Source organism: Bos indicus x Bos taurus, chromosome 21 (genome assembly GCF_003369695.1).
Source record: "Bos indicus x Bos taurus breed Angus x Brahman F1 hybrid chromosome 21, Bos_hybrid_MaternalHap_v2.0, whole genome shotgun sequence".
Lineage (NCBI taxonomy): Eukaryota > Metazoa > Chordata > Mammalia > Artiodactyla > Bovidae > Bos > Bos indicus x Bos taurus.
In genome coordinates, this window is record NC_040096.1 from 422,437 (window position 1) to 435,704 (window position 13,268).

Sequence of the window (13,268 nt, forward strand, 5' to 3'; positions counted from 1 at the left end):
AATTTTTAACTTCATCACAGTCAAAATTAAATGTTAGCCAGCATACTGCCAAGTTGAGAATATATATAAGGAACACAGACTATCAAAGCTCTATAAAGGAGGAAAAAAGAATCTTCAGCTGATAAAATTTTTAAAAGATTCTTACTGAGTACTCCCCTAAGCAGCAGTACTTTTATTCACTAAATTAAGACCAGGGTAAATGAAGTTTACAAACTGAAAAATAACTTTCTAAAATTAAGTTTCTGGTTTCTTCAACAAAGGTGCAAGACAGGGAACCTTCTATTTTTTGTTCAAATTCAAATCAGCCAAGCTTTTGTGCTCCTATTCTCTTTCTTCTTTGAAATTTCCATTCCTGTTACCATAGGAACCTGCTAGCTGACAAGCCTTCAAGCATAGCAACAGCCCAAGCTTAGCAAGAAGTGTGAAAGGGAACAGAGTCAAAGGCCAAAATTTGAGTCATGAGAATCAGAATTCCAATCTTTGTCACTCTACAAAGGGTCTGAGAACCACAGAAACTGTATCCTACTGGGTGTGGGAATATTATGACTAAATTTACTAAATGTGAAACCAAATGTGGAATGGCCTTGAAAATTCAAAAATGGTATTCATTCTATTTTAGATCCAAATTAGAGTAAGAAATTATTTTAAACAACTTTTTAGAATAATTTTAAGTAATGTAAAATAAGACCTTTGAAAGCTTTTTTGTAAGGATAAAATTCTAAACAGAAAAGGTCTAAAACTTTAAGAATTACTTTATATATGTGTGTGTGTGTGTGTGTGTGTGTGTGTGTAATTCTACGTTTGTAAAATACCTTTAGTCCCATAGATTTGCTTTTCTTTTACAAATTTATTTTGTTAGTGTCTTATGACAGCATATTAAATACTTTCAAATATTAGTTCAGTGAGCTAGTTTGCAGAAATATGACTTTATCACAGGAGTATATTTATCTTAAGTCAAAGGGGAGCTCCTGGAGCAGCCCATAAAATCTGACTTTCCTTCAGGAAGTACTTTTAACATTTCAAGTATCATGAATGGTTGTGAATTATTGTCTGACTCAAAAGATAAAACTTTACAAACCAAATTCATCACAATTAATACTTTAAAATAAGCATTTTAAGGCATTCTTTTAAAGTGATATAAAATGCAAGAAAATCAATTAAAATTTTAATAGCTTATTTTTTCTTAAAGTCAGAAATAACTAAATGCAATTAATTCTCCACTACTTGTGTATTTTCCACGTTTTTCAATTTAGAAGTTTCCTAATTTCTGGCTTGTTTCCCTATCACACAATAAGCTCTTCAATTCACTTCACCAGGCTGTTGTTTACTTAGGGAAAACCACCATAATAATACTAACCTAAATAAAAGATAATAAGTCAGTCTGCTGGATAATGCACGTATCCTAAAAATATAAGCCATAAGTTTAAAGAATAAATACAATCAAAGAAATTTCATTTCCTCAAATGCCTATCCACAAAATGTTAATCACTGGTACAAAAGGGTATTAAATTATAGTATCCTCTTAGAAACAAAACAACAGAAAACCCTGTGTTTCAAGGTCAATTCAAACATCATCTGCAACTGATCCTTTCCACACATGCTCCTTTTCTCTTTGAATCTTCTCAGCACTATATGCCTTTTTATGGCATTTACCAAGTTCTTCCTTAAGTTTCTGTCATTCAGATAAAAACATATTTAATAAAAGTTACTAAGTCTTAGACACTGCAACTGGGAGCTAGACAAAAAAGGACAGCTGGGATTTTTAAAAATAAAGTTTCTGTACTAATTTTAGAATTTACAAATACAATGTGTTTCTTACAAAAACATCAGAAAACACAAACATTATATGAAAAACACAGAAAACACAATAAATTGTGCTAATTCAAAAACAATCAACTGTTGGTCTTGACAAAAATCTTTCCAGATCACTTACTCTACATGAACATGAATACACTTCTTTTCTTCAACAAAAACAGGATGATACCATATATATTATTTTATTATCTCTTCTTATTTTTTCCTATTAATTAATGTATCAGATTTGGCTTCAGTGGTGGCTCAGTAGTAAAGAATCCACCTGCCAAGCAGGAGACGCTGGTTCAATCCCTGGGTCAGGGAGATTCCCTGGAGGAGGAAATGGCAAAGCCACTCCAGTATTCTTGCCTGGGAAATCCCACAGACAGAGAAGCCTGGAGGGATCCATCAAGTACAACCACTAGAATTTGACAGGCAAAGATGGAGATGAGATGATTATTTAGGCAGAAAGAGAATGAGAGGTCTAGAGATAAGAAAGTGGGTTTGTTTTAGTCCTTTACTTTACTATACTACTTACAAATGTAAACACATACTGTCAAAAGCTTCAAGTCACTTTGACCTTTCCCCGCTCCAAAAAAAAAAAAAAAAATGGCTAAGTAAAACACTGGTGTTCACAGGAAAGTGGTATCTCTGGTACTCCTGTCAGGACTACCATTACTAACCCCAACAAACCCACAGCTACTTACAATTCCAGGAGATCACGTGCTTGGGTACAGCTCTACAACCACAACCACGACTACCACCACCTCTTCCAGAATTCAGTTTATGAAGTTCATTAACTCACTCAAACATTTATTTAGCAGTTATTATATGTTAGGAACTATGTTACCTGCTGGCCCTACAAAGATGAATAAGGACCTCAATAGCAAGTTCTGCTTTCAAAAGCAAATGTCCTGCAGTAGGACCTGAACTAAAAAATGAGGACAAGTTCGTACCCAATACAATGGCTATTATTCCAAAACAAAACCCCAGAAAATAACTAGTGTTGGTGAGGATACAGAGATACTGGAACCCTTGTGCATCACTAGCAAAAATGTAAAATGGAGGAGCTGCTACACAAAACAGTTCGGAGGGTCCTCAAAAAATTAAACAGAATTATCATGCTATCCTAAAATTTCACTTCTGAGAATAACCAAAAAAAAATTTAAAGCAAAGACTGGAACAAATATTTATACATCTGTATTCATAGCAGCTATATTCATAATAGTCAAAAAGTGGAAGGAACTCAAGTGTCTCATGAATGAGTGATTAAACTAAACACTGGGCATAAATATACAATGAAATATTATTCAGTCTTAAAAAGGAAGGAAATTCTGACACTTGTTACAACATGGATGAATCTTGAGGACATTGTACAAAGTGAAATAAGCCAATCACAAAAGGACAAATATTTTATGATTTCACTCAAATGAGGCACTGGAGTAGTCAAATTCAGAGAGAGAGAGAAAAAAAAAAAAAAGTAGAATGGTGGTTGCCAAAGGTTGAGGGGAGGGGGGAACAGGGAATTATTGTTTAATAGGTATAGTGATTCAGTTTCAGAAGCTGAAAAAGTAAAGGATAGTGGTAATGACTTACCAAGGTGATTGTACTTAATGCCACTGAACTGCACATGTAAAAATGATTGGAATGGGGGAATTCCTTGGTGGTCTCATGGTTAGGACTCTGAACTTTCACTGCCGGGGACTGGTTGAGGAATTAAGATCCCAAATGCCAAAAAACAAACAAGAAAAGATTCAAATGGTAAATTTTATGTTATATATATTTTGCGTGCATGCATGCTAAGTCACTTCAGTCATGTCCAACTCTTTGCAACACTATGGATTGTAGCCTGTCACAGTCCTCTGTCCACTGGATTCTCCAGGCAAGAATATTGGATTGGGAAGCCAGCCCTCCTCCAGGGGATCTCCCCGACCCTAGGATCGAACCCACATCTCCTGCATTGGCAGGCGGTTTCTTTACCACTAGTGCAACATGTATATTTTGCCACAATTAAAAAAAAAATTCTGAGGAATATTATCTGTAAGTGCTACTATGAAATAGCCAGGATATATTGTTAAGTAAAAAAAAAAATATATATATATATATAAGGTAGAGAAAACAAACAGTATGACAATATATCAAAAGAGCGTGAAAAAATATATAGCTATACACAGATATTATATAGACATTTTCTACAATTACTATAACTTTTAATGGAAGAATAAACAAAAAGCTTTAAAAAGACAACTACCCCCCAGGAAAGGAAAGAATAAGGTTAGGATTCAGCTGGTAAAGAATCCAGCTGCAGACTCCGGTTCAATTCCTGGGTCAGGAAGATCCCTTGGAGAAAGGATAGGCTATCCACTCCAGTATTTATGGCCTTACCTCGTGGCTCAGATGGTAAAAAATTTGCCTGAAATTCAGGAGACCTGAGTTCGATCCCTGGGTTAGGAAGATCCCCTGAAGGAGGGAATGACTACCCACTCCAGTATTCTTGCCTGGAGAATCCCCAAGGAATCAGGAGCCTAACAGGCTACAGTCCATTGGGTCTCAAAGAGTCAGACACAAATGAGTGACTAAGCCCAAACACAGTCCAGAAACTAGACTCCTCTGAATGTACCTTGTCGTATACATCAAATTTTTAAACATGATTATAAAATAAATTTAAATAAAAAAAAATTTTAAGTCGTTCCTCAAAATCAAAATGAAAAACAAACCTAAACTGTGTATTGAGTTAAACCAAACAGAGAAGTGCTTAACTCTAAAACACAGCAATCTGACTGCACATCCTTGGTGAAATACATCCTAAGGACATAAGAAATACAAAGAAACCTTACAGTGCTTTCAGTAATGATACTGATAGTATTCTGAAATTATGTAATGTCTGCATATCATAAGGTTTTGGTATAAGAAGAAACAAAAATTCTAAAAAAATAAAAACTCTCCAATATTATTTAATTACAAGTTATCAGTATAAACTCATGCTGAACTTTCTTTTTGTAAAAAAGTATTTCCTAGATCCATCTTTGAAGAGGCCTATAAATTACTAACCTAGTATAGCACCCAGATAGCAGTCTGTAAATATCCATGAAAATTCCTTCCAACTAAAAGGAGCCAGTGCTCACAAAAGAAACTGATAATTCAAGTTCTGAGGCAGAATTTTACGAAATGAGGTTGGATCATACCAAGAGAGCAAGGAAGCGATCAGAAACCACTAGGGTACTATCAAAAACACTTGGGAGCTATCTTGAAGAGGTACTCACTGCCAAAAGCAGAACAGACTGAGCCACAACAAAATAATAACTGCAATGGACTGAAACACATAAAATATGGTAAAAATCCATGACTTCATAATGACAATTGAAAGGAGAATAATGATATTTGAAACGAGAAAGATCTCATTAGTCACATTTGAAAGATTCTTATGAATCAATTTATTATCCTAAAAACTAACAAAGGAGAACAGCTGCATATTTACTGTCTTTTTTATATAAACATAAGAGTAACTCAACAGTCCAATAAGCAAAATGAGGAAGTTTCTGTTTATAAAGTATTCTAGCTGAGACATGAAGAATGACAGAATATCACCATTTTACAAACCCCTAATAAAATTCTTGACCTAGGGAAAGATTGATGGCTGCTAAAATTAAACAGAGTAACAAGCAGATATTACAGTGCCTTGGAACTATTCTTTCAAAACAAAAACAGAGGAACATGGTCAAAAACACCACAGGGATGCAAACAGCAAAATAAAGTCTGAGACAATCTGCAGGGCAAGTGTGTTACAAGAAAAAAGGAAGACGGGAAACGGAAGGAAAAACTATAAATTAAGAGGCACATCAGTTCAGTTCAGTCACTCAGTCGTGTCCAACTCTTTGCGACCCCATGAACCCCAGGACACCAGGCCTCGCTGCCCATCACCAACTCCAGAGTCTACCCAAATCCATGTTGATCGAGTCGATGATATCATCCAACCATCTCATCCTCTGTCTTCCCCTTCTCCTCCTGCCTTCAATCTGTCCCAGCATCAGGGTCTTTTCCAATGAGTCAGCTCTTCACATCAGGTGGCCAAAGTACTGGAGTTTCAACATCAACATCAGTCTGTCCAATGAACACCCAGGACTGACCTCCTTTAGGATGGACTGGTTGGATCTCCTTGCAGTCCAAGGGACTCTCAAGAACCTTCTCCAACACCACAGTTCAAAAGCATCAATTCTTCACCGCTCAGCTTTCTTTATAGGCCAACTCTCACATCTATACATGACCACTGGAAAAACCATAGCCTTGACTAGATGGACCTTTGTTGGCAAAGTAATGTCTCGGCTTTTTAATATGCTGTCTAGGTTGATCATAACTCGTTCCAAGGAGTAAGCATCTTTTAATTTCATGGCTGCAATCACCATCTGCAGTGATTTTGGAGCCCCCCCAAAATAAAGTCAGCCACTGTTTCCACCGTGTCCCCATCTCTCTGCCATGAAGTGATGGGACTGGATGCCATGATCTTAATTTTCTACATGTTGAGCTTTAAGCCAACTTTTTCACTCTCCTCTTTCATGTTCATCAAGAGGCTCTTTAATTCTTCTTCACTTTATGCCAAAAGGGTGGTGTTATCTGCATATCTGAGGTTATTGATATTTCTCCCGGCAATCTTGATTGCAGCTTGTGCTTCCTCCAGCCCAGCGTTTCTCATGATGTACTCTGCATAGAAGTTAAATAAGCAGGGTGACCATATACAGCCTTGACGTTCTCCTTTTCCTATTTGGAACCAGTCTGTTGTCCCACGTCCAGTTCTTCTTGACCTGCATACAGGTTTCTCAAGAGGCAGGTCAGGTGGTCTGGTATTCCTATCCCTTTCAGAATTTTCTACAGTTTATTGTGATCCACACAGTCAAAGGCTTTGTCATAGTCAATAAAGCAGAAATAGATGTTTTTCTGGAACTCTCTTGGTTTTTCCATGATCCAGCAGATGTTGGCAATTTGATCCCTGGTTCTTCTGCCTTGTCTAAAACCAGCTTGAACATCTGGAAGTTCTCGGTCAATGTATTGCTGAAGCCTGGCTTGGAGAATTTTAAGCATTACTTAATTGCCAATATCCGCTGGATCATCGAAAAAGCAAGAGAGTTCCAGAAAAACATCTATTTCTGCTTTACTGACTATGCCAAAGCCTTTGACTGTGTCGACCACAATAAACTGTGGAAAATTCTCAAAGAGATGGGAATACCAGACCACCGGACCTGCCTCTTCAGAAACATATATGCAAGTCAGGCAGCAACAGTTAGAACTGGACATGGAACAACAGACTGGTTCCAAATAGGAAAAGGAGTACGTCAAGGCTGTATATTGTCACCCTGCTTATTTAACTTTTATGCAGACTACATCATGAGAATCGCTGGGCTGGAGGAAACACAAGCTGCAATCAAGATTGCCAGGAGAAATATCAATAACCTCAGATATGCAGATGACACCACCCTTATGGCAGAAAGTGAATAGGAACTAAAAAGCCTCTTGATTAAAGTGAAAGAAGAGAGTGAAAAAGTTGGCTTAAAGCTCAACATGTAGAAAACTAAGATCATGGCATCCAGTCCCATCACTTCATGTCAGAGAGATGGGGACGTGGTGGACACAGTGTCAGACTTTAATTTTTTGGGCTCCAAAATCACTGCAGATGGTGATTGCAGCCATGAAATTAAAAGACGTTTACTCCTTGGAAGGGAAGTTATGACTAACCTAGACAGCACATTGAAAAGCAGAGATATTACTTTACCAACAAAGGTCCGTCTATTCAAGGCTATGGCTTTTCCAGTGGTCATGTATGGGTGTGAGAGTTGGACTGTGAAGAAAGCTGAGCACCTAAGAATTGATGCTTTTGAATTGTGGTGTTGGAGAAGACTCTTGAGAGTCCCTTGGACTGCAAGGAGATGCAACCAGTCCATCCTAAAGGAGATCAGTCCCGGGTGTTCAATGGAGGGACTGATGCAGAAGCTGAAAGTCCAATATTTTGGCCACCTCATGCAAAGAGCTGACTCATTGGAAAAGACCCTGATGCTGAAACAGATTGATGGCAGGAGGGGAAGGGGACGACAGAGGATGAGATCACTGGATGGCATCACCGACTTGATGAACATGAGTTTGAGTGAACTTCGGGAGTTGGTGATGGACAGAGAGGCCTGGCATGCTGCGATTCATGGGGTCGCAAAGAGTCGGATGCGACTGAGTGACTGAACTGAACTGAACTGAACTCGAGTGTGAGATGAGTGCAATTGTGCAGTAGTTTGAGAATTCTTTGCAATTGTCTTTCTTTGGGATTGGAATGAAAACTGACCTTTTGTGGTCCTGTGGCCACTGCTGAGTGTTCCATATTTGCTGGCATATTGAGTGCAGCACTTTCACAGCATCATCTTTCAGGATTTGAAATAGCTCAACTGGAATTCCATCATCTCCACTAGCTTTGTTCATACTGATGCTTCCTAAGGCCCACTTGACTTCACATTCCAGGATGCCTGGCTCTAGGTCAGTGATCATACCATCGTGATTATCTGCGTCGTGAAGATCTTTTTTGGACAGTTCTTCTGTTTATTCTTGCCAACTCTTCTTAATATCCTCTGCTTCTGTTATGTCCCTACCATTTCTGTGCTTTATTGAGCCCATCTTTGCATGAAATGTTCCCCTGGTATCTCTAATTTTCTCGAAGAGATCTCTAGTCTTTCCCATTCTATTGTTTTCCTCTGTCTCTTTGCACTGATTGCTGAGGAAGGCTTTCTTATCTCTCCTTGCTATTGCTTGGAACTCTGCATTCCAATGGGGATATCTTTCCTTTACTCCTTTGCTTTTCCTACCCATCTTTTCACAGCTATTTGTAAGGCCTCCTCAGACAGCCATTTTGCTTTTTTGCATTTCTTATTCTTGGGGATGGTCTTGATTCCTGTCTCCTGTACAACGTCAATTGTACATTGGAGACAATTGTACTGTACCATGTACTTGGCAATTGAGACAGTTCAAAATGGGTATGCGAAACTCAGCAATGAGCAATCTTGTTTCTATCAAAAGCCACAATACTCGGGGAAAAGACAGACATCAAGTTAAGAACTTAAGATAAATTTAATGTGTGTGTTTGTGTATAAACACATATTTTGTAAAGTAAGAGAAATAAACTTACTAACAAGGATCTTTTCTCCAATTTAATAAATGGACATTCACCCCATTTATTTGAACATGTTCCAATTTCAATCGAGGTATTGAGGAGGAATTCTCTACACACAATGAAAGAACACCCAACTTGTTGATTGTGAACAATAATAAGCAAATTTGGAATAACCCGAATTCTGCAATTTCTCTCCTGGCATCCTTAGCTCAATACCATATATTATTTCATTCGAAGCACTGATTTTGATTTCACCAAACATCAGTATGGGAATGAACCTGAGGCAGGCTTGAAGCCTGGGTCTGCTGAAAGATGCTTTACCTAGGAAATGTCTTTCAACTCATCCATTCCCACAAAGAACACTCAAGAATGTGCTGGGGTTACCTGCTCCAATTATTTGCTCCCACTAAAAGCTGGCAAGCTGATCCAAAGTTCCTGGATCAGAGACAGGAGGGTATCATCGGCAGACAAGTCCTTGTAAGGATCTAAGAGTCCTTACTTCTATTTGCAAGTGTGCTGTGTTGATTGCTGAATTTCCATATCCTTTGCTATTACAGAAACCTTACACTCTCAGACTGTCAGGAGACTCGGTCAGTGGCATCACTGTCCTGATATGACGACCAAGCCAACCATCCCCAACATCACTTTATATCACCAGAGCTTTCTCTTACTCATCTAGGTGCTCTCCCTAAAATGAGTGAAATTCAAAAAGATGCAGTCTCACTGCCAGCAAAATGTCTAGCTTATATGGGCATGTTTGAAGAGAGGACAGAGACAGCTCACCATGCCACCATTATGAAAGCCCCAGGAGCCCACAATGAGAGATGCAAATTCATATGAAACAAATACATCGTCTTTCTAGTACTTTCTCTCTAGGGTCACTTAGAAATGAAATTTGGAATAGAATGAACACTTCTGGATCATCTATTTTGCATCATGCATTGTGCTAACTACTTAAATCTCTCATTTAATCCTAATAGCCATTCAAAGTATTTTTGTTATTAGTGCCTTTTCACAAATGATTTTCACAAAGATGTTGAAGTGAAGTGAAGTGACTCTTTGCGACCCCATGGACTGTAGCCTACCAGGCTCCTCTGTCCATGGGATTTTCCAGGCAAGAGTACTGGATTGGGTTGCCATTTCCTTCTCCAGATCCCAAAGATGTTAAGTGACTTAATTTCAAAGTCTGAAAGCTACTACATGAAAGAGGCAAAAGTTAAACCCAAATCAGTATATAAATCTTTATGACTTATTTCTTACAACTCTATTTGCTTTCCAAAGGAGTTATACTGACTTAAAATGATACCAGAACCAAAGATAGTCCTCCTTCATTTTTTTGGTGAGAGAACTGGGTAGTTTTAATACCCAACAGGGACTACCATGCCAGGAACCAAATTCCTATATTAAACCAATACCCATTTTCATCTACCCAATCTAACAGTCTATACCAAATCTCTCCTTACCAGTGAGACTGTGTGTAGTCAGTGGAAGAGCAGAAATATTTTATTCAACCTCTACAATATTTTCAAGTATTTGGACTATACAAGTTGCCCTCTACGTTTCAAAATCTATGAATAATCATCTTTCTACAAAATTTCCCAGATTTATGTTAGTTTACTTGGAAGTACTAAATCTTTGAATTTGACTATAAAATGAAGATTCCAAAACAAGTAGTATTTGATTTGATGAAAGCACTGTAACAAAGGATTAAAGACTAAAATTAAAAAAAAAAAAAAAACAACTTTAAATTCTATGTACTATGTAGCTACATTAATATTAGAATATGAGAAAATGGTAAAATCTATCACTTTAAGAGAACTTACTCCAAAAGTACTGTGCCAAATACTTTATAAACGCTTCATTTTGTATAAACGCTTCATTTTGTATCTTCCAAAGTGTTAACTCTATTTTACAAGCAAAGTGACAATGGTAAGAAAGCCCAAGTAACTTGACCAAAGTATTACAGATAGAAAGTGGTAGCTGCTGCTGCAGTTTATACAATTCCAAAGCTTTTATCTCTTATTGTCACAGTTTACTGCCCCCTAATTCCTATCTGGTACACATATCTTTGTCCACAATTCTAAAACCATTGTTGAAACACCTACAGAATTATTTAAACCTATTATTAACTATATCCATAAATATGTCATAGCTTCTAAAGTAAAATAATTAAAAAGTGCCTAAAGAATTATCATTAGAAAAATTCAAGAAAGGCAACAGATTTTCGTGACATCCTGAGAGGTCAAAACAGATACTTCACACAACAAAACCTCTATCACTGCTTGGGACTTACTGGTCTTAAATTGATGTAAAGATAGTGAGACCAGGATACCATCATCAGTATTTAAGACAATGTAAATACTGTAAACCCACCAGCCTAAAGGCTTAACCAAATAACCCATTTTCAAAATCATGTTACCTTCAATATTTACTAAGTGGATTATGAATATTATTATTAGAGTCTGCTCTTTAAAGTCTTATTATCAAATAACAGAAAAGATGTAACCATAACTTGAACAATTTAAACTTCTGAAAGGCTAATGTTCCAATGTTTCAAAGTTCTTCATAAAAGAATAATATCTGAAAACTAAGATGAGTAACATCCCCCAAACATGAAATCTTCAATCTATCAGAGTCTGAACCTAAAGACATAACTTTTTAATGTACAAGATGCAGTTAAAAATAACACGTTAGTTGTTCCTGTTGTTTATCAAACACATTCATTAGACTGATTAAAAGGGCAATACAAGAATAATTTTCTATGACACGTCAAATAATAGATGAAGTCTTACCTCCATTGCTAAAACTGCCGTCTGTTGGTCATAGTGATTCAGAAGATTGGGCGTGAAGACAGTGTTATAAGGCAAATCCTGGCACATCCTCAAGGTAATAGGCTCAAAGAAAACAAACTGTGCCTACCTATATGGCCCACAAACATAGTCAAGGGCCACAGATAGCAGATGATCCAACTCATAGCCATGCTTTCTTGATTAAATGGGATTCAGATGATCAGGCCTACTCAATATGTATTTTAGATCTTTGTACACCTGCAGGTCTCAGCTTGAAAGTACTTCTATCTTACTGTTAAGTTCTTCAAACAGAATTACTCTTTGCACCATCAGAGGCTTGTTAGCTTGGTCTCACAAAAGGCGTTTGTTTTTGGTTTCACAATATGGGAAAAGGACATCATCTTGCCTCTTCTTTTCATTTTATTACATCGGGTACCATGTGGCCAACGTGTCAAGTTGATCAACCACTTTCCCAAACAACAGATTCCATCTTAGGAGAAGAGCTATTTCTTCCTTCGACTGAAATATCGGAAAAATAATTTTTTTTTAAAAAATGGGAGAAATTTGCAATTTCCTCTTAAAATATGACAGGCTTCATATTAAAACTTTGATTAGCTCAGTAAAGTTACAGGATACAAAATCGTTGCGTTTCTACACACTAACAATCAGCTACTAGAAAGAGAAATTTTAAAATACTGCCTTTGGGACTTTCTGGTGGTCCAGTGATTAAAATTGCACACATCCACTGCTGAGCTCCAGTGCACTCCCTGGTGGAGAACTAAAATTCCAAGTGCCGGGTGTGTGGCTAACATCAACAACAATCACAAACTTTGACGAGAGACACCATACTGCCTTACAGATATCAAATACATGAGTATTTCAGAAAAAAATACAACAGTTTCTCTATCTTCTCATTCTTACTATAGATATACCAAAGAATCCATAAATAGCATTTAAAGGAAAGCACTATTTCCTCCCTCAGTTGTTTATAGAACATATAGTTTAATTTCCCATCTACAGTGGTAGTTTTTCATTTGTCACAAGACATAATTGATCCATTTTGAAAAACTTGCATGCTGTTGTCCTAAATTTTATTTAAATATCTGTCACACTTAGTAACAAGTTATTTAAATTTTATGATATACGTTTTAATCATTCCAGGATCCAGCAGATGGTATCTGTGAAAGGTGTAAACTATAAAGAAATCAAAAGATGTGGACTGAAGCCTCTTCCCAACTATGTGAATCACTTAACTTCTCTGAGCTCAGAATTTTCCTTTCTAAAAATTGCACCTCCCTATCAAAGATGTATGAGTGAATTATAAAATAATGTACTCTATAAAAGGTAAAGCAACGTCAAACTTTAGGTAGTTTTATTACTGAATGACAGCGGATACAAAGACCAACTTCTATCAACCAATACTGAACTGGCAAACAGAAGATTCTAAAAGTAGTATCAGGACATTTTCCGAATAATGCCTCATCCTTTTAGATAGCACAAAATTTTAGTACGTAGATAGAGAACACCTTTGACCAACAAATGCT

The 13,268-nt window shown here is 37.1% G+C and overlaps 1 pseudogene; it reads right to left on the reverse strand.

Moving 5' to 3' along the window:
• LOC113880072 overlaps positions 1 to 12,006 on the reverse strand; it is a 42,999-nt pseudogene extending 30,993 nt beyond the window's left edge.
• Positions 12,007 to 13,268: the final 1,262 nt, after the last annotated feature.